Source organism: Eucyclogobius newberryi, unplaced genomic scaffold (genome assembly GCF_026437365.1).
Source record: "Eucyclogobius newberryi isolate DKJ021-1_F unplaced genomic scaffold, fEucNew1.0.hap1 SCAF_14, whole genome shotgun sequence".
NCBI lineage: Eukaryota > Metazoa > Chordata > Actinopteri > Gobiiformes > Gobiidae > Eucyclogobius > Eucyclogobius newberryi.
In genome coordinates, this window is record NW_027315768.1 from 24,732,553 (window position 1) to 24,753,904 (window position 21,352).

General features: G+C 38.7%; 1 protein-coding gene across 1 annotated transcript in view; it reads left to right on the plus strand.

The window, feature by feature from the left end:
• Positions 1 to 3,202: 3,202 nt before the first annotated feature.
• The window catches only part of htr1fa (5-hydroxytryptamine (serotonin) receptor 1Fa), a 35,321-nt gene continuing 17,171 nt past the window's right edge, over positions 3,203 to 21,352 (plus strand). Inside the window, exon 1 of the mRNA XM_072445100.1 lies at positions 3,203 to 3,314. The gene's annotated coding sequence lies outside the window, so the exon portion shown is untranslated. The remainder of the gene's footprint in view (positions 3,315 to 21,352) is intronic.

Sequence of the window (21,352 nt, forward strand, 5' to 3'; positions counted from 1 at the left end):
TCCTCCTCAACAGTGGCCATTGGGGAAATATTCTCTCCGATAACACAATCAACGCCTCTTGCCAGGGTTTAAGCACCGAATTGCATCTATTGTCAATAAACTCTTCGTTCCACTCGTTTGTGTCTGTCTCTCCTGATCGAAATAACGCAATGATGTCAAATCCATCACTAAAAGGAGCACTAACCATTCTGGTGGAAGGTTCGCCACATGCTTGGAGATCTTATTGCTTGCCTGGAATGTTCCACGGTGTGGTATTACACTTGTCTCCATAGAAACAAGCAGGCAACACCACAACGCCAAGTTACAGGTCATATCTAAAGCACTTTGAATAGATAATGGAGAATTTGAATGCCACACTGTGGGAGATTATGGGCAAAGCTGTAACTGCATCCACCAGAAGAAATACTGCACGTTTAAACCCTTTTTTGTGTACTACAGTTAAAAAAAAAATGCATTATTTAACCTTTATTTAATCTGGAAAGTTTGTTGTTCCCTAAAAATGACTACAAACCATAGATCACATAAATCACCTTTCAGAATTCATTTAAACTGACCTGATCTGAATCAATTCTTTTAGATTCTAGACTTCTTTTGTAAATCACTCCAGGTGTAGAGGACAGGATATTTAAATGCTATTTTACCAGTTTCCATGCAAAAAAACTGGTAAGAATGTCTCTTGAGATTGCAAAGAATACTGCCCATCTGTTTTTAAATTGTTTACTTGAGCTTTGTGACACTCGGGGGTGCACAGTGATTGGCTTCACAGTGAGAAGTGAATGGGTTAAGCATTTCCCCTTCTGATGTTCTCTTCTCTTCAGAAAAGCAGACAAATGGTGCTTGGCAATGACAGGTCTTGCATTTCCAATTACAATCAGAGCACTCTTGTACTATCCAGTACACCAGTGTGAAATATATGAGGTGGTTTGCTTCTGGGAGGGCATCCAATGTAAAATCCAAAGCTAAAATACATATGCAAATGATTAAATATTAGCTCTGAATATCCCAGAAGAGAAGAGAATGATCAGAAGGTTATTGAGTCAGTCATTATGTTGTGCAAGGCTTGATATGGACTTGATTACTCACTGGACATTGTGGCTAGTCTTTGTTAACCAGCCAAATTCATTCATGATTTTAACAGTTAAAGTCTAAATACCATCAAAAAACAAACTTAATTATATCCATCCAATCGAGGAATAATGTGTGATCCCTGACCCCTAAAACAGAAGATGAATGGGTTGTTAATTTAACCAAGAAGTCCCTGTATGCTGTATTTCTGAAGTGTCCTCAACAAACTATTATATTGTGCTCTACCAAGAATCAGTGAAAACCTCTCCAAGGGAAGTGAAGGACTCTTGACTCCCACTACAATCCACTGCTGAAGTGTGTTTTAGCCTCAATAATCAATGTCGATACAGCTCCGACCTGTGGTGTTGAAGGACATTGCGACATACATGAGTTACAATGTTTTTCTTTTTTCAAATGTTCTGTAAAATTATGTGATAAATCTGGGCACTTGATGGACATTTGGTTCTCTAAATTGACTGTTCTATTGTTCTGCTTCTGGCACAGCTTTGAAACAAGAAAAAAGGTTTTGTCATGTGTCATGTTTTGTTGCATATTTAATCATTTTCTAATATTTGTCAGTCCAATCATCCAGTAGATCTAAATTGTTCAGCTTTCATCCAGAAGCTTTTACAACGTTACCAAATAGGCCTATTGTAAACTGAAATAAACAAAAAAGAAAATAAGTAATCACAACCTATTGTTGGCCAATTGAAACTGTAATCTGTCATTTGTGCATCACACATGTATCATCTCACGTAGATTTTGCTTTTTTTTTCAAAGTGACTTTTGGCAGCATTAAATCCATAAGACAAACCTTAAGACCATATTGTCCACATTAATTTAAAATATAACTCACACATTTTTCTTTATGGTACCTCAAGTTCTGCCGATTCCGGCCTCACCTCTTAATTGCTGTTGAACAGATTTCTCACATTATATCTGAAACAGATTTGAGGTGCAGCAAGCTGTGAACTATAGGGTTCTTTACACAGTGCTACACATTCACACAACATCCTCAGCAGCTCCAGTCAAACTATCCAATGAACTTTGTAACAAAACCAGAGGTGGCAGAGTGGATAATTTAAATTAAACTACCTTTTAATAATACCTAAAGGTAGTTTAATTAAAATGTCCATAAAAATTATGAACAGAACCGGTGACACAGGGCAGCCCTGGCGGAGTCCAACATGCACTGGGAACAGGTCTGACTTACTGCCGGCAATGCGAACACAGCTCCTGCTCCGGTCATACAGGGACCGGACAGCCCTGAGCAAAGGGCCCCGGACCCCGTACTCCCGGAGCACCCCCCAAAGGACACCCCGAGGGACACGGTCGAAAGCCTTCTCCAGATCCACAAAGCACATGTGGACTGGTTGGGCAAACTCCCATGAGCCCTCGAGCACCCGATGGAGGGTATAGAGCTGGTCCAGTGTTCCACGACCGGGACGAAAACCACTCTGCTCCTCCTGAATCTGAGGTTCGACTATCGGTCGGATTCTCCTCTCCAGAGAATGTCACACAAGTTAAATTTATGTAGAACACAATATTCAATATTTTCGCGCAAATATATCAATACATTTTGGTTGTACTGGCTTTAAGATCTCTCCTGTCTTTTTATCAAAACTGAAAACACAGTTATTCAGTATCTGTCAGGTCACGTCCCACATCCAACAACGTGTCCCTTTTCCTACACTTTGAAGCGCTCACCCTAATTATTACATATCACATTTGTATATGATTTCAGCTCATGTGAAGTTGTATGAGTCCCGGGGAGTCACGTGAACAGATGTTTCTCAGGGTACGACGGTTTAAACTTTTATGAACTCCTCTGAATATTCTCTTTGTACCCTGGGTCCTTGGCTCCCACGCTCCCTCTCACCATATGGATCCTTTAGGGTGACATCAATTCTACTGAAGCAGTGACTCCGTTTGGAACCGGCGCGCCACAGCCAACATTGGCGTCTCCAAACCTCCACAGTCTGTCTTCTTCTTATTAGCCCCGGTTATCGGAGAGCAGTTATTATTCTTGCTCTTATCTTGTCTTCACACCTCCTCCTGACTGACGCACCTCTCCCGCTCCCGGTGTAGACGCGCGCTCCCGTGCGCGCGGTGCCGCTCCTCGGTCGAAACAGTGAAACGGGAGTCGGCGTGAACGCATCTGTCCTCTGCATGGACATTAATAGGGATTTTAATATCATCCCCTCTCCGGCTGTTTCCCGCGGTGGTTTATTCATTACTGCCTAAGTCTGGTAAGTTCATTTTCCCTTTTTGGGCAATTTGTCTGTCGCTTTTTCAATTAAGAAAGCGAAGTAGTGTGGACACGTATCTGACATGGAACCTGTGGGACAATTTAACGTGTTGGTCATTTATTCTTGCTTACCACTTGGGTGTGGTTTGATTTGGCACATCACGGCGCGTGCATTTATTCATCCAAAACGTCCACTTTATATGCAAAATCTCAGCCACGCCAAACTATTTCACGCGTGACAGAATTAGGTTGCACTGGATAAGCCCCCCCTTTAACACACTTGTCTAAATGTGTATGAACGCGAATTACTCTCCATAAGTTGATGATTAAAAGTTTCTTCTCTTACACACCTTTGCAGTGATTACAACTGCACGTCCAGATGAGACTTATGTAAGAGTGAAACACGCAGGACACGACTGATAATTGGGAGGTGACTTGTATTGACCAAGGTCGTATTGGCTGAATATGTTAGAGACCCGAATCAATTTGAGAGTTTAGCAGATTAATATATACCTCTAATCTTGCTATAATGCGTTTTATTCCCACCACTGCCTTTTCTGTCAAGCATGGTATTCGTTTAAAAGTTGGCATCTTTATCCCAAATACCTGTTGGAATCTACCTGTCTTGTCAACTTCTAGACATCAAATTGAGTAACCTTTTCAAGTCTGCCCCCCCAAGGATGAAAGCTGCAACATTATGTCATCTGAGACACAGGAGGGTTTAGTCTTTGAGCAACAGGGTTTGTGACAAGGGCCAGGGTGGGATTTTATGGCATTGTAACGTAACAAATATTTGAGCGCGGTGAAAAGGAAAAGCCTAATTAGGCATGACTGTGGGTGGTTCTAGATCACATTTATATTTGAGTCCTTGTTTCTCCTGGACTGGGATCAAGATTTCATGTTGTTTGCATAATTTCTCTTGTTAATTGGGATAACGAAGCCTTGCAAAAACAATAACGCTTAAATAATCCATCTGTATTTGGTAATGCCGTTGGGACTGCAGGGTGGCCAGCCAATAGATATCAGATAGCATTCATCAGATTTACTATTAGGGCATCAATATTTTAAGATACAATTGTAAGGATTTTAAGGGTGTACAGTGGCAGAGTGGTTAGAGCTCTTGCCTCCCTGGGCCATCACAGGATCTCACTGGGTGGAGTCTGCATGTTACTGTGGGTTCTCTCCGGGTGATCACTGTGGTGTCACCTGCACACTTACTGATAGAAGGAACCAGACCCTCATTTGCCGGTGTGGGTCACGAGGGAGTAAAAGGGGTTAAGTACACACACCTGTAGTACTACAATGTTGGTAACAAGAGTGGTATATTCACATGGAGGTAAAAAGCATGTTACTATCATCGCAGCAGTGATGATAAAGCAAAACTTTTGTACTAACTGGTGCTATCTGGCTGCTCTGCTCGCTGTAGTAAAGTTGATCGCAGGCGACGGTTGAAATGTCCAACATGTTCGAACCTTTAAGGTTCTGGAGCTGCGACTTGTCAATTTGTTGAAACAGAATTGCACTGACCCCACAGATATGTGGAGCGCCACCACAAATACTCTTGTGCGAGAAGTGCTTCTCGTGGAAAGCCAAATTGGTCTTAAATTTGAGCTCAATGTCTTTGTCAATTTTTTGAGTGCTTTTTGCCCATTTGTTTTCCAATGTCGTGGCATCTGGATTCTGGCTATATTTTGTTCACATGCAAAAACCTGGAATATGCAATACTATTTTTACTTATTTTTTTCCTGCATTGCCTTGACATGGTTCCATATTGAAATTGTAACATTGTCTTAAGCTAACCCCTTGTAAGCTAACCCTCTCTGCTACACTTTACCTGCCAATAACCTAAAGAAGCTCATTCTAAAGCAATCACAGGACTTGTTTCAGTGTAAGGGGTGGTCCTACCCAGAGCAAACACACACATTTACTGCACTAGCTCATTGATAGTTCCTGTGAAGTGATAAGATAAGATTGCCAGAGTGGGGAAATTCCAGTGTTGCAACACAGATTAGGCACAGAAGTATAATAATAAAAATAGATAACTTAGAAAAATAACACTCCTATTTACAGCTGTTATATGGACAAACAATATTGCACGAGGGATGATTGACATTATGTCACAGTATTGCACATGAATATTTCAGTATTGCACATGATTATGAATATGATTGAAACATGTTCAGGGTTAACAGTGTTCATTGTAGAGTCTGACAGCAGCAGGAAGGAAAGACCTGCGAAACCTTTCCTTCACACAGCGAGGGTGGATCAGTCTCTCACTGAAGCTGCTCTCCAGAGTGGACAGTGTCCTGCAGGGGACAGAGTGTCCTGCAGGGGACAGAGTGTCCTGCAGGGGACAGAGTGTCCTGCAGGGGACAGAGTGTCCTGCAGGGGGTGAGACTCATGGTCCAGCATAGATGTGAATCTAGCCAGGACCCTCCTGTCCCCCACCTCCTGCACCGAGTCCAGAGCACAGCCCAGGACGGAGCTGGACTTCTTGATGACTCTGTCCAGCCTCTTCCTCTCCCTCTCTGTGATGCTGCTGCTCCAGCAGGCCACACCGTACAGGAGGGCTGATGCCACCACAGAGTCGTAGAAGGTCTTCAGGAGTGGCCCTGTCACTCCAAAAGACCTGAGTCTCCTCATAACACAGTGCGTCTGTGTAACTTTATCTTCAAAACAACAGCATTACATGTTTCGATAAGCTGCCCACCTCTAGTGACTCACATGATCCAAGAAACATGACTTAATATAAATGAACCAAACTATGCTCTACAGTTCTGTCTGAATGCACTATCATCTTAGGATGCCATTCATTGTCCATTTACATACAAAAGCACCTGCTAAAATCATGCACAGCAACTATCTTGTGACATGGGAGATTAGTGGTGGCACACGAGGAAAAGATAATCACGTTTTCTCTATGTTTATTAATTAGCAGTTATCTGAAGAAAATAATAATAAAATGAAATGAGGAGGACACAGTGGTAGCTGAAGACACGAGGACAACACAGAGTTGACATTTCTCATTTGAACCGCGCGCTCAAAGTGGACTTCTCTCACGGGAGTCTAAATTAATTTCACCTCATGGTTGGTCTTTTTTTTATATTAGCAGTCTCATACTCCTAGAATATTAATTTATGTGGAAAGTGGAAATATGAATACCAAGCTCTAATACAAGTTCACTGTGTTATTGAAGACACCTCTGTGACACGCTGCTTACTGCTGTTCATATTGTGCTCAACACGCCTCAGTCTTCTTTATATTGCCTTCCAGTTGAGTGCTACTTTGATTTTCCCTCAGGAGACCACAATTCAACAAGCGTAAGAATGATTGTCAACAGATTACTCATGAGGGACAAGTAAGTCAGTGGAACTAAAAACACATCTTTTTGTAGTTTCCCCTATGAAAAAGAAAAATAATACAATGAGAAACACCATTTGTAACACTGTGACCAAATAACAACGAAACATTTCACTTTCATTCCAGTCCAGCTTCATGAAAATAAACTTTCTGGGAAAAAAAGAAGACAAAAAAAAGATTGTCACTTAAACAGCCAGATACAAAGTACTTTACATCAGGGCTGGGCAATATGGTGATTGAATTGTGATCTCATTCCTGTGACAATCTGCCATGTGTTAATTTGGGATTCAGTCATTTGCTCTTAAATGTGCTCAAATGTGCCTGTCAATGTCTTGGTCAAGGTTCAAGTATTGCACAAAACATGAGAGGACCATAAAATGAACCACTAAAGTGCAGAAATATCACTTTATATTAGACGTTTCTTAGACAATTCGCTTGATATTCTGATTTTGCATATTTCCAAAGCAAATGCAATACAATCAATTTTTCAATTCAAACTCTACATGTTTTGTAATGAAAATGAAATTGTGATTTGATGAAGAAAATCATGATATTTGTACATACACTCTTTTCCCACATCACCCAGCCCTACTTTACATGTATTTTGACTTTACTAGAGAACAGCGTGATTTGAAATTACTCATTGTTGTTGTTGCCTACAATTCGCTATTATAATTTTTTTTTGGTGTATTTATTAACCTGAATTATTACAATTAATGATTAACCGAATAATCTTGACATCCCCATCCAAAGCTGTGGTATGACAATTCATAAGCTGAAACTTGCACCAACAGGATATAAGCTCTTTACCCCTAAATTGACTTCTAGAAATGTAATTACTCTTTTACAATGGCAAAGAATCCACTCAATTTTAAACAATTTAAATTAAAAACTATAGCCCTCTAGTGGTTGAATTCAGTATTTTTTCCATCTTATTTTCTCACGTTTCTTTGATAAGGACAGATTATCCTCACACAGTAATAAAATGCTGGTGTCAAAGCTTTTGCAGCCATTATTTCCGTCTTCTAATTATCCAACACTGAAGATGTGCCACAATATCAAATTTTAGTGTTACAACTATTGTGAGAAGAAACATCACAAGTTTACAATTATTCACAGTTACTGAGACAGTGACCAAACAAAATGGAAATATTCCATTTGCTTTCATCCACAAATCTAACTTTCTGAATGAAAATATAATGATATTGTCCCATAAGCAGCCAAATAAATATGTAGTTTGACTTATTGGAGCATGAATTGAAATTATGCTACACATTTTGCAGCCTATGATTCTCCCAATGATTATTTTTGAGTTCTTACGATTAAATTGTGACCTGATTAATCACAATTATCGATAAACTGAATAATCTTAACCTATTCAACACCAACAAATCAATTCCATTAGAACAGAAAACTACAGATATTAAATGTACACTGGCTTGAATGTAATGTAAAATCTGATTCTTGCAAATTAACTTCGTGATAATAGTATTTAGTTGTAGTTTGCAGTGTAAATGAACCCACCTTTTCTCTGATTTGTTCTGTTGTGATTAAGACTGATGGTTATTGATTAGAAAGTGATATTTTTACATTATCGTGAATTATGTCACGAGTTCCTTAGTCATGAATCAGATAATTGTTCAATAGTTTCGATCGAGCCCTTCTGAACTTGTTTCTTTATTAATGCAGCTGCTACACTGCACACATTAAAAGTATGGTATGAGTAAAAGTGTTAAGATTATTACTCATTCGTACTTATTAAACTTATCATCACAGGTTCATGTAGGAAGAATACATAAGTCAAACCCAAGTTATCAATTAATTTAAGTTGGAAATAGGATTTGTTCTGAAAAGAAACTACATTTAATCAAGATGTATGTGACCCAACAACAGTACAATCTTTCATTTTCTCTTTTTAAATATTTACTACCCAGTCTCTAGTATGTGAGCAGCTTTTTGAAATCAGTCTGTCTGAATGTTAGATTATAGTTAATGTGACAAAAAAAGATGGATATAAATGCTTTTTACGTTCAGGTTTATATTGTATAGATTGAGTTGAATTAACTTAACTTTGCTTCTAACAAGATCACGGTTATTATTTATGATTATATTGTGTCCTGATTAATCCTGATGAGCGATTAACTGAATAATCTTGACATCTCTAGTTGAAAATAGCAGTGGGCAGGGCTATTACACCCAGTGATGACCAAAATTACAAAGAAGAGAATAAAAAGACTTTTGTATGTGTACGTAGTATTTTTAGCTTGATGTTTGCTAAAATAAACTGACAACAGAAGTAAATCCCTCAGCCAGGACCTGCTCAGGCCAACGCACGGTCTGCTCCCGCCCAGAACATGGCTCCTGGGAGCCAGGACCTTTGAGGCTGCTGCTCCCGACTGTTGAACGCCCTCCCAGAACTCCTCAGGGCCCCACACATGGTGGAGGCGTTTAAGAAAGGACTAAAAACATCTATTTTTCACACACAAAATATACAGACGTATACTTTCTAGTTTGATCTCTTTTTATCAATATTGTTTGTGCATTATAAATAAAATATATTATTATTGTTGTTATTATTATTTGAATTAATTGTTTGATTAGTTCATCAATAGAAAGAAAAATGGTCTTAGCTCCCAGCCCTATTCTCATAGTTCATGGTTCATTAAAGGGCAGTGTGTTTTTGGGTGGAAGGTATTTTGCATTGACTGTTCCATTAAAAGGCATAAAAATGTCAATATGGAAAAAACAGTTGACACTTGACTAAATATATATATATTGTGGGATTTGTGCCAGAGTAAATGAAAGATAGATGCCATACTTCAGAACTTAACTGGTAACGCAATTACATTTTAATGAGATGTCGGTGTAATCCCTCATTCGTCCAGGAGTGTTCCATAGTAGAAAAAGCTTCAGTTGTAGTCATCTGGACTCAGTTTGAAAAAATAGACGTTTCGACTCTCATCCAAGAGAGATTTTAATGAGATGAACATGTGATGGCTCATCTGCCTTAAAACGTTCATAGTGCACTTTTAGGATCAGCCCAAATGATTCCATATCTTACTCCAAGTGAATAACTGTCCACAAGTCCCAGTTTGTTACATGTTGAAGTTATTGTTTGAAAAGTTGTGTTATAAGAGACTCAAAACAACTGTTTGTTTGCCCTTGGCTCTTAACAAGGCTCTGACAGATCTGCAGCTCTCAGCTTTTCACCCGAATGTCACAAAAAGACAAGAGCTTCAATCAAATTCTGACTGCATACATTCTACTTAGTCAATCCAAAATCAAAACATGTATTTCAAGGCTTTTTGCATCCTTTATTTGCCTGTAAGTGTTGACAGTTGTAGAAATAACACAATAAATTAGCTATGCAATCTTAAGAAGCCCATAGCCTTTCAATAACCAATGTTTCATTAATTGTCACCAATCCATGACAGATAAGTATTCAAATGAGTGCCAAAAGTATGGAAATGACAAGCGGGCTTTTGAAAATGACAGATCTTCAAAATCAAGCTTGCATAGAAACCAGCCTCTTGAAGTACAAATATTCAAAACACGTCTGTTAGAGTACTTTTGAAGAGAAGTGAATGTATTCTACAAATTGCTTTCAATTCTTACACAAATTTTGGCTGTTGTACTGACATATTTTACATTTTTTTAAACGTCAGATGCCCTTCCTGATGAAACGTGGATTAGGACTACCCGAGCATATGATACGGCTTGATACTGGCTCTACAACTGCTGTACAACTCCTGTAATACCTACCTACAAACACTACTACCACTACTTCCCTAAACTGTGACACTACAAAATGTACTACTCACCTTACCATAATATAGTATACTCATAGGCACTTTCCACCACAGGCTACACAGAATATATATGGAAAGGGTCCTGCTTTGGCCAGGTAGACAGTTATTCTCTAGGTTAAACGGCCCATACAAAGGTGAAAGGCTTGCCCTTTACCTCTGAGTAACCTGAAGGGGCTAAAGCAGAGCACGTCCGTCAACTGAGCCTGTCTAATAAAGAGCCCAGGTCTGAGAAATGTTCCCTTGAGGGGCTCTAACCAAATGGGACCATTATGGGACCAGAGTAAACGCCCAAAGCCCGACAGCAACTCTTATGATATCGATTACATTCAGTAAAACAAGATTGACATTACGAATGATGCTGTGATAATGCTGTGGACGTTACTGAGGCCATATCCACACAATAGAGCTGTGCGATACCAGAAATGTCTGATTCAATCAATACAGGGGCCAGTATTGCAATATCGATACCAATACCTAGTACTTTAGTTAACAGTAAAACATTATAACATGGTGAATACACGTGATGAATTACTTTTAAATAGTGTATTTTGCCTTCGATGAAACTGCAGTTGTAAATTGAAATTGAATTGAATTGAAAAGTCTAGAATCACATGTTCAAAGCATTTGCACACTTGATGTACAATACTAATGGAGCCTCATTCTAAACGTACATAGAGCACTTTAAGCTTGTTTTAGTTCCTTGTTCAGAAATGTTTAAATCCTGGTTCTGTGGTGTTCAAACCTGATCTGTTCTTGCTTAGTCCGGTTTAATCTCAGCGCAGCCGAAACATCAGGTCAAGGTAATAAATACACTCATATACAGGTCTGATTAATAGAAATCCTAAAACGAATCAATTTAATCTTTGTTTCATCACTGGTTTAGTCCTGATGAAAGAGCGAAAGCCAGATTCTTAAAAGCTGATATTTTGTTTTAAAATCATTTGCACATCTACATATATTGTGTATTAATTTAATCAACTTGCATCAGGCATCTTTAATCTTTAATTTAATCTTTAAAATGATTCAGCTTTTTCTTGATTGCCCTCACATTAAAAACTGAGGACAATACAAATCCAACCAAGCAGCTGATTTGATCTACTTTTACCCTTTTTTATCTTGTGTGCGGTAAAATGTGTCTTATCTACTCTTGCGTCTTCCAATTTCTAGGTGGGTTAAGCTTGAGAACATATAGAAATAAAAAGGAGCTGACAATATTAGAAAATAGAGATCGGCTGCAGATATAATGTACAAGGACATTTATTGAACAACTCTTCTGTACTTCAAGGCTGAACCAAAATGCAATAAAGCCTTTTCTGTCATCTTCTAGTCACTTATAAAGCAGAATTTCAGGAACACATGTGCGGACAGAAAGCAGAGATGTATTTAGAAATGAAAAAAATAACCAAAAATGTGTGTTGAAAATACCAACACACAAAAAAGAGAACAGGAAATACTGACACGTGATCGGAATATGCTATTTCAAGTTTTCTGTTGACGAGGACAACCTGGTTCATTTGCCACACCCTGACACTTAAAATTAGCGACGCACCCATACTTCAAAATCAAAATGTTCCTTTACTGATGGATCCGCATTGCTTTTCAGTGCAGTTCACCTCCAGTTCATCTCTGCACAGCAACAGCCTTGGACACCTCATTCTCAGAGGATGTCAGCAAAGCAAGCTTTTGGAGAGATAGAAATCATAATTCTGGTCTTCCCTGCAGTTTATGATCTCAAATTTGTCGATACAAAGCATAAGCAGGTGTTTGTGGAGCCTGACATTTAGACCATATTTAATATTTAATCTTTCCGAATCAGTCCACAAACAGTTAATCCTCTGCGGAAATTAAAAAATGGTGAAGTTTGACTTTATAAGGTCAGAGTGAAGTGTTCATGATGTGCACTCGACATGTTGAAGGAATCCAGATAAAAGACTTTTAATCAACCACAGTCAACCTCACTCTCGTGCTTCTCGCATTTACATAGTTTGGCGTGTAAGTTCCTTCTGGGCTCCTAATTTCAGAACGAGAAAGTTATTGCTATTGGGCAAGAAAAGAAGTGTCGTTAAGTCAAAGTTTCACAGCCTTTCGGGTGTTAATCCGAGTGTGCAGCACTGTGCATATGTGTTAAGTTTATGCAGTATGTGGAGGACTTTACTGCTGTGGGGGCCCAGAAGCCACACTGACATTGAGAATAAATACATTTCTCCTCCACATTCTCCTAATTTGTATGGAAAAGCAGTTATCTTCTGTTCTCTCACTCAGACATAAGACATAACATTATTGATAGTGGTGAGAATACAAATAAATGTCTTTGCAACGATTTCAGTGAGATTATTAAAAAGCGTACTGTTTGTCGATCTTAAATGCAAACCCCATGCAATTATCTTGAATAGTTTGAGTGTTCAGTGGTGGTGGTAATTTTCCGTTCATATAATTGTGATCTGACCATAAAAAAATCTGCCTATTTGGAGTCATATCAGGTGGAAGAAACTCTGAGGTCGTAGCAGATTTCTTTAATCACCTGTAAAAGTACAGATGACAGGTTATACTGCACATTTTGCTAAAACACAGTCAACTTAATAACTTAGTAATACCTATAGTTTCCCTAATTCTGACTGACAATAATTCAATAATTCAAATTGTCTCGTTTTGGATGGAATTTTGTACATTGATGAAAGAGAGCGGTTTTCTGCATGGTCAAATCTAAAAAAAAGAAGAAAAAAGAAGTAACCCAACAAAAATACAAGGAAAACTGCCATCGTAAAGCTTCTGTTGTTCACAGACTGGAGTGTGAGTTTCATTGCTTTAGTATTGGAAGAGGAGGCTTAAGGACAGATGATCAGAAAACATCCCATAAACAATAAAGTATCCCACGGCTGTACTTTTGCAAACGGCCGCCACGCCTAACATAAACACACTGAAGGTCACGGTGATCAAAACAATCCCTAAATCAATGGAGGGGGCAGACAACTACTCCAGCAAGAAACGATCTGGATAGTAACTCAAAACCCAACACTATTTCTTGGCTTGACAAAATTGATTTAGCCCCATTCCTTTAGGAGTAAACGTGCTTATTTGTTATTATTGTATGTCGTCTGCTGCTTTTTTCACGACTGTTGTCTGGGGTCGTAAGTACAGGCCGCTGGTTCCATTTCGGGGTTATCTTGCTCCGGTGACTGCTCTACATTTACCACCTGTATGTGATATTTGATGTTTTGGGATTATACCGCACGTGTATATTCTGTCATGCCCTGCAGAGCCCACCTTTTATGTCAAGGTGCACTCTAGCCTGGTTGTGATGAAGGTCGTGCTGAAGGTCGTGCTGGTTCTAACTTTTCTAAAACAGGTTTTTTGTTGTCTCTCTGTTATCTCTTGTTGTTTCTATGAGATTTTCACCACTCTAGTATCTTTAAGTTGAAAAAGAACCCCTCTCCAAGACCACCTTTCTAACATACATCATAATATTTACAACGCTTGAGGGATTCATTTTTACAACTCAGCGATACTTTACAATACAAAATAAACCTGCAAAATCTTCCACAAGCTACAAACACGGCAAATTGATGAATAATATACTATATATATTATAGGTACGATCCCCCCCAAACAACCGCCCGGCTTCATTGCTGTGTGTGAAGTTGTTGTCTTGGCTGCCGTTGCATCTGAGCATTCGGTGTTGAACAGCCAGTGGAATAAGAGAGTGCAATGAAACGTCCATAAATAACTGTTGCAGAGACAGTAGACGCCCACCACTTTCTCTTGTTGCTACAGAAAAATAGGAAATGGCCAAAAGTAATGGTCATCTGAGCTGGATGGGAAGAAAATAGTGTTTTGTAAATGTCGTGAAGAAGAAAAATGTCCAGCTTTATTTGGACAAGAAGGTTTGCTGCTCGAAAGAGGGGAGTGAGTGACCCTTTCCTCAGGTGTGCGCAGTAAAGCATCCGACAGGTCACATTTCAATGGTTCCAGTGACTGCACCTTATCCTCACATCCTCCATCTTAACAGTGGAATATTACTGAAAGAGGGATGATTGTATGATTCATTTTTCCTCCTAATGATCGATCCCAATTCCATGTTATTTGTCTTTTTCTGCAAAACATTTAATAAAAAAAGACTTCCAAACTATGAACACTGCTCCAAATCACACGCTTTAACTGACAGAAGATTGGCTGTGGACCTCTCGAAAATAAACAATAAAAACAAGCTTATTATTCACAATTACTGGAAATCTGAATCTTGATAATGAATCATTTGACAGTCGAAAGGGGGAAGAAAAAATAGAGGTATTGTCGACCTGTCAAAAGCAGCATTCAAGCTCACAATGCTGAAGAGAATCATTGTAGTCGTATCAAGAACTTTTATAGATGCTCAGTCAAGTAAATAGACAACGTACTTTAACGAATCAATATTTAAAACGATAAAGTCATGTATGGTTAATGATGAACACACAACATGGGATCATTTTCGAGATTCAATAATTTATAATCGACCAATGATCAGCAGTCTTTTTATAATCGAAGGGTCCATAGCCATAGCTTCTGTCATTTCCCCATGTGTGGACAATAAAGGAATATCTTAACAGCTTGTCTCCTATTGGTTTGTGTTAAATGTCCAGTATTGAAAGCCAGTATTGTATATGTTCAGTTAATTAATATTGAAAGCACTTTTGTTAGTTCTTCATTAGAGAATATAAACACAAATAAAAAACTGTGATTGATTAATATAATGTATTAGAAATGATCAATTTGCAGAGAGAGAATCAAACGAGCTGCGTTTTAAACTTACGGCCTTTGGAGGATGTGCAGGCTTTAGGAACAGAAAGATTTAAGAGTTATTTGTCCTATTACCAACCATACCCCATTAACGTTTTGATGAAACAGTGAAATGCAACCAACGATCTATGCCCTCACTTAATAATTAAATTATGCTAATGTTTACAAGTCAGTGCCTATTGCTCTGGTGTGAGAATAATGAAGTGTCTTTTGTCTTTTGTCTTGCGCCGTGAGCTCTGACAGAGAAAGACTGCTATACGCCGAAGGATATTCCCCTTTCCCTGTCTGCAGTCTTGTTGAGATGTGTCGTCTTTATTCTAATGCCGAGTGAGAGCAAAAGCACCAATGCACCACTGACTTTTCATCAATGTTTCTCCTCTTTATTATCTGCTGTGTGCAATTTGGTTGGAGCGGCTGCACGCTGAGTGAAGGCTAATGGATTGGGGGGTGAGGGGTTCTGCTCAGCTCTGTCTCAACTGCAACAAATAGTTTCCCAAGCACAAAATCTGAAAAGTTCCTTCTGAGTCAGTGCCACATTTGTAATTTATTCAGCCCCTACAGCGGTTTGCCTTTGGTGAGCATTTTATTTTAAGTCTGAGTTTCTGCCGCTCTCAGACTTCGCCGCACCTACGTCTTAATCAGCTGTTTCCAGTGGAGCAGCAGTTAGACACAGCGGCACATCAAAGATACGTTTAGCTCTCGTTTGCCCTCACACGCTCGTATACCACCAAAGACCACGTTGCAAATGTGCCTCGTCTCCACTGAATCTCATTAGAGGCCTCACATCTCTCAGTTGTGTGTTTATCTTTTGTATGGGAAGATTTGTTGATGTTTTATTAACAGTATAATTTATGTGAACATTTCCAGATAAAATCAACTAAAACTAAAAATGATTTGCTCTGTAAAAGCATTGCAATTATGTTAGCAAATCAGCCAAGAAGAAAAGCATCACATTTTCAGATATTTACTCCAATTTGCACCCATTTGAACAGTATCTTGTTTGTACGTTAGAACGTTTAACCTGACAAACGTCTTCTTCCATTATTGTGTTTGATTTTAGTTTGATGCCTGCTGAATTGACTGAGGATTATATTTTAGCATGTTTACAGAGGCATCTTGCCTGAAGGTGTTTAAAAATAAAATAAGAATAAAATAAGAATGACCAGGGAAAGTAACAAATGGATTCAGTTGCTTCTTGTTTCTTGCTCATCAAGACATTCAACTATAAAATATTTATCATATATTGTGTGAAATACTTTTACTGGTTACTAGTAGAGTAGATTTTTTTTTTTCCCAATACTTTTACTTAAGCATACTTTATTATAATTTTACTGCAGTTTAAAAAAAAAAAAAAAAAAAATTAGGGATCATCTCAAAATAGGTTTAAGCTTAAAAGACTCTCCCCCCCTCAAAAGACTTAAAAAAAAAATCTGGCATCACATAAAGTTTTACACGTTGATAAAACGATAGTAGCTTGATAGACCCTGCTCACCTCTAGTCCCTGAACATCCTTTGGTATGTTTATCAGTAGAAGTTATGAACTCTCCAAATAATGTCACCTGTCGTGCATGTTTGTTTACTCAATCCACATGGTCCAGGGGCCCTAGGGGCCCTACGACACATCCCATTCAACCCAAACTGTGAGATGACCACATTGAGATGGTCTCAAGAGGATGAGAGAGTGAGAAACTCATGTTTCTTGTCAAAACCTGTAATTGTCAATTGCCTGTGTTTAGACCTTAGACATGTCAGAGTGACAGAAGCAGAACACGCCCTTTTGTCTCAGTGAGAATCTCACGTCTTCTGTGATTGGCCGAAACCTCATGCGGTTTATTTTGTTTCCTTCTTCCGGTCAGTGCGTAGCACGTTACTAGAGCATAATCTCTTGATCATTTGCCCGCGCGGGCCATGGCGTGCCGTGCTCCCCCGCATGCACCCGCCATGCTCCCCGTACACACCCGCCGCGCACGCACCCGCCGCGCACGCACCTGCCGCGCACGCACCTGCCGCGCACGCACCTGCCGCGCACACACCCGCCGCGCACGCACCCGCCGCGCTCCGCCCACACCCGCCGCCTAATGTCGGCCTAATGCTCGTTGCTGAGAGAGTTTTTTAGCATTTCAAAACAATGACTGCCACAACGATGTATTGAAGCTTCAAAGCAACAAAAAGACGAAATGTAGGTTCAACCCCCAAGATGAAAAATATTAAGTCTTTTCAGCTTCAACCCATTTTGAGATGATCCCTTACTTTTACTAAAATAGCAAAATAGTGTATTTCTCCAACCACTGCCAAAATGACCTTCAGTTTCACTCTCTATTAAATGTTCGGCTCCTGTTGACTGTTTGAAGCTGTCTGAAATGAGTACCAGTTGTAGTCTACCCTGAAGGAAATGCATTCACAAATCTATTAACCCCCGCTGCTGTGAGGAAGTGCACATCAGGTAAAACTCAATACAATTAATTTAGCTTTAATTGTAGGCCTGATACCACACCCCAGTTTCATTATGTTGCATTAGATTACCACCTAATCCTCACCACTAATGTGTTTTCTTCCATGAATGGGTTTCTGAGCCTGACAGCACTGGTGATTGGTGATTGAATATATACAACACTTACAATGAACATAAAGAGTTGCTAACACCTTATTTCAACATACAGTATCTCTAATGGCCATGATTACAAGAAATAAAGACATCTTATTGCTCATTTCAGCATTAATTTTCATTCACCATATGCAACAATAACTTGTAAAATGACTCAGTTTTATACAGTCTTCAGTTTTATACAGTCTTCAGTTTTATACAGTCTTTTAAATCCTGGTCCAACTTATTCCATACATTATCCCTAACAACTGAAATACAATGCTGCTTTACATTTTTTCTCACATTTGGTTTTCTCAATATCACACCCTCTTAAATTATAAGCACTTTCCCTCTTTTGAAACAGTTCTCGAATTTGCAGAGGTCATTCTTTATTCTCTATTTTGTACATGAATTGTGCAGTTTTTAAGTCCTTGAGTTTTACAGCATTTTCTTTTAATAAAACGTTTGTCCGTATTATGCCCTCTAGGTAACAGTTCAACTTATCTTATTTTATATTAGTATTCCTGGAAATGCTCTGGATTATACATTTAGTTTTATTTAAAGGTCCCATATCATGCTGTTTCGTAGTCTACCCTAAGGCCATATTTGATCATAATAAGTGCAACACCCGTAACATAATAGTTATGAAATTAAAAGTTATGCTGACTAAGATTATTTTAGCAATAAAAAATAAATTAAAACATATAAATGTGTTAAATGCCATGAAGAGGAACATTCCGGGCATCTTCATAGAGATAAGCAAGTAGCTGACCCCCCACCACGTAAGTTATATTGTGCACTTTTAATTAGACAGCTTGATAACTTATCGATTAAACTAACAAATCTTTATAGAAAGTTAATTCCATCACTTTTTGACAGGGCAACTTTACCCCACAACATCATTCTTAATATGTTGTGTTTTCTTTGCCAAACTTTTGCCACTGAACTTCTTTGATGAATATGATGCTATTTCCATTAGTATCCGTGACACAGACCATTTACCAAACTCTTCATAAAGTAAAATACTGTATTGAATTATTCTCTTGAGTCCGGAAAAGTGTGTAAGAAATCACTGGAAGCAGTTATAGGGACAAGGTTTACCCAGCAGTACAATTTCAGCACAGTGTCGGAGCCAATTAGTTCTTTGCTTCTTTTGTTCTTACAAACGACCGAAAGAATAGAACAGCTTTCTAATAGAGCCAAATCTCTCCTCACTCTATCCAAGTAGCACCACCAGACAACAACTAGCTATGGAGTTGTTGAGCATAAAGCTAGTTATTTCTCTCCTTTAATGATTGCTAGGAAAATAGAAATTAAAACAACTCTCACACTGCTGGGTGCATATTTAATCTAATCCAATCCAACTTTATTTGTACGACAAAGTGCTGCACAGAGTACAAAAAAAGCAAGTAAAATAGGTAAAAAATAGAAATAAGACATGAATAAATCCGTATAAGTAAAATAGAAAAGTAATTAAATACAATATGAATTATACATCTATCCATCTATATGATTTTCTTGTTTTTTAATATTTCGTGCCCGTAGGCTTTATGGACGGGAAAGCAGTGTAAAATGGGGGGTGAGAGAGAAGGGAGGACATGCAGTAAATAGTAGGAGTCAGTAATCAAACTCAGCCGCATATGTGTGCTGTGCCTTAACCACTCGACCACCGGGCAGAACACAATATAGATGTTATATCAAATAAAATATCAAAAGACAGCCGGGTTAAATGCCAGTGGATAAAGTGTCCCAACTCATTCTTTATACAATTAAAATACAGTTTTAACATCAACTCTTAAATGAATGAGGAGCTAGTGCAGTGAGCATAAAATAGGTGTAATATGTTCTCTACGACGTGTGCCAGTTAAAAGACGTGCTGCAGACCTTTGAACTATAGGTAATTGTGACAGGCTTGGCTGATACACTGTACAGCGCATTACAGAAGTCAAGTCGTGTAGAGATAAAAGCACGGATCACCCGCTCCATGTCGCTAAAAGATAAAACCGATTTGAGTCTAGATAAAAGCCTGAGGTGACATAGGCATTTATTTGCTTGTCAAACTTAAAATCTCCATAAATGATGATGCCAATGTTGGTAACTGTAGACTTGATGTAGGGTTGGATCGACTGCTTTGTTAAGCTTAAAAACAACAATTTTCCTTTTTGAGTCAAACATTCCAGGAAGTGGGGCAGGGAACTATTTTTAGTGGTAAATATACTTGGGAATCATCTGCATAAAAGTGATACAATATCCCATGTTTTCAAAAAATATAACTGAGAGGCAGGAGGTACAAATAAAAAAGAATAGGTCTGAGAATAGAGCCCTGTGGGACTCCACGATGTAGAGGGGCACATGAAGAAAAGGAGTCCCCAAATGTTACACTAAATAACCTGTCAGCCAGGTAGGGCCTGAGCCACTCCAATGCTGTTTCCCTGACACCCACACAGAGCTCCAGGCGAGATAAGACAATTGTGCTGTCCACTGTGTCAATAGCAGCTGTTTGGTCTAAAAGCAAAAGAACAGCTGCACTCCCAGAATCAGCCATTAAACACAAATCATTAAAAACCTGTACAAGTGCAGCTTCTGTGCAATGAAATGACTTATAACCTGGCTGATAAATGTCAATTACTTTGAGTTGTTGTGAAAAGAATGCTGTTGGATAAAAACACAGTTTTCTATAATTGACAGAAAAGGAAGCTTTGATGACTTTACTGGTCCTGTTCATCTAATCTGGCTTTTTTAAAAGGGGCTCCACAACAGCTTGTTTAAAACAAGAAACACAGAGACGCACTGTTCGTTTACTATCTACTTTTTCTCCAGGTGAGTCTGACTTTGCTATATCGAGTAGTATATTTTGACTAACAACACACATTTGTGCTTTGATCCCCCCTCTAAATTCTTAATCACTGTAACACTTAATTAGCAGGCAGGACACTAATGATATCAAGCTACAGCCCCACAGGGAAATATTGAAATAAACACTCTCATTAAGTTGTAAGGGTTAGATGTCTCTTTAACCTCTGCTCAGAATGAATATCATATAAGGCTTGTGTATTCTTCCATTACTTGTCAATGTGTTGTTCAACAGCATTTCTCACATAATTTGTCTGTGCAGTTCAGTAAGTTCTACCTGCTCGTCTCCATAGAGATCGTTTTGTTTTGTCTGAAGTGTTCCATAATATGGCATTAAATTAGATAGCTACACTTTTTTCCCCTTTTCAGAAGAGATCAAACGTGTGACAGGACTGTAATTTTATTATAATGTGCCGTCTATGTGAGAAAATGCTCCTCACGTATTCATGTACATGTATTATTCATATAGTTATGTTCTGGGGGTAAAACAGGTAACAGCACAGTTTCATTAATTATTTTAAAGTTTCTCCCAGCCATCCCTTGAATAATTTATTTGCCGCCTCTTTTCGTGGAGTAATTTTCATAATTTCTAAATTTTGGTACCTTTCTGTAAAACCTAAAACAACCTAAAAAACAAAACAAAAAAGCACTGAAAAACTA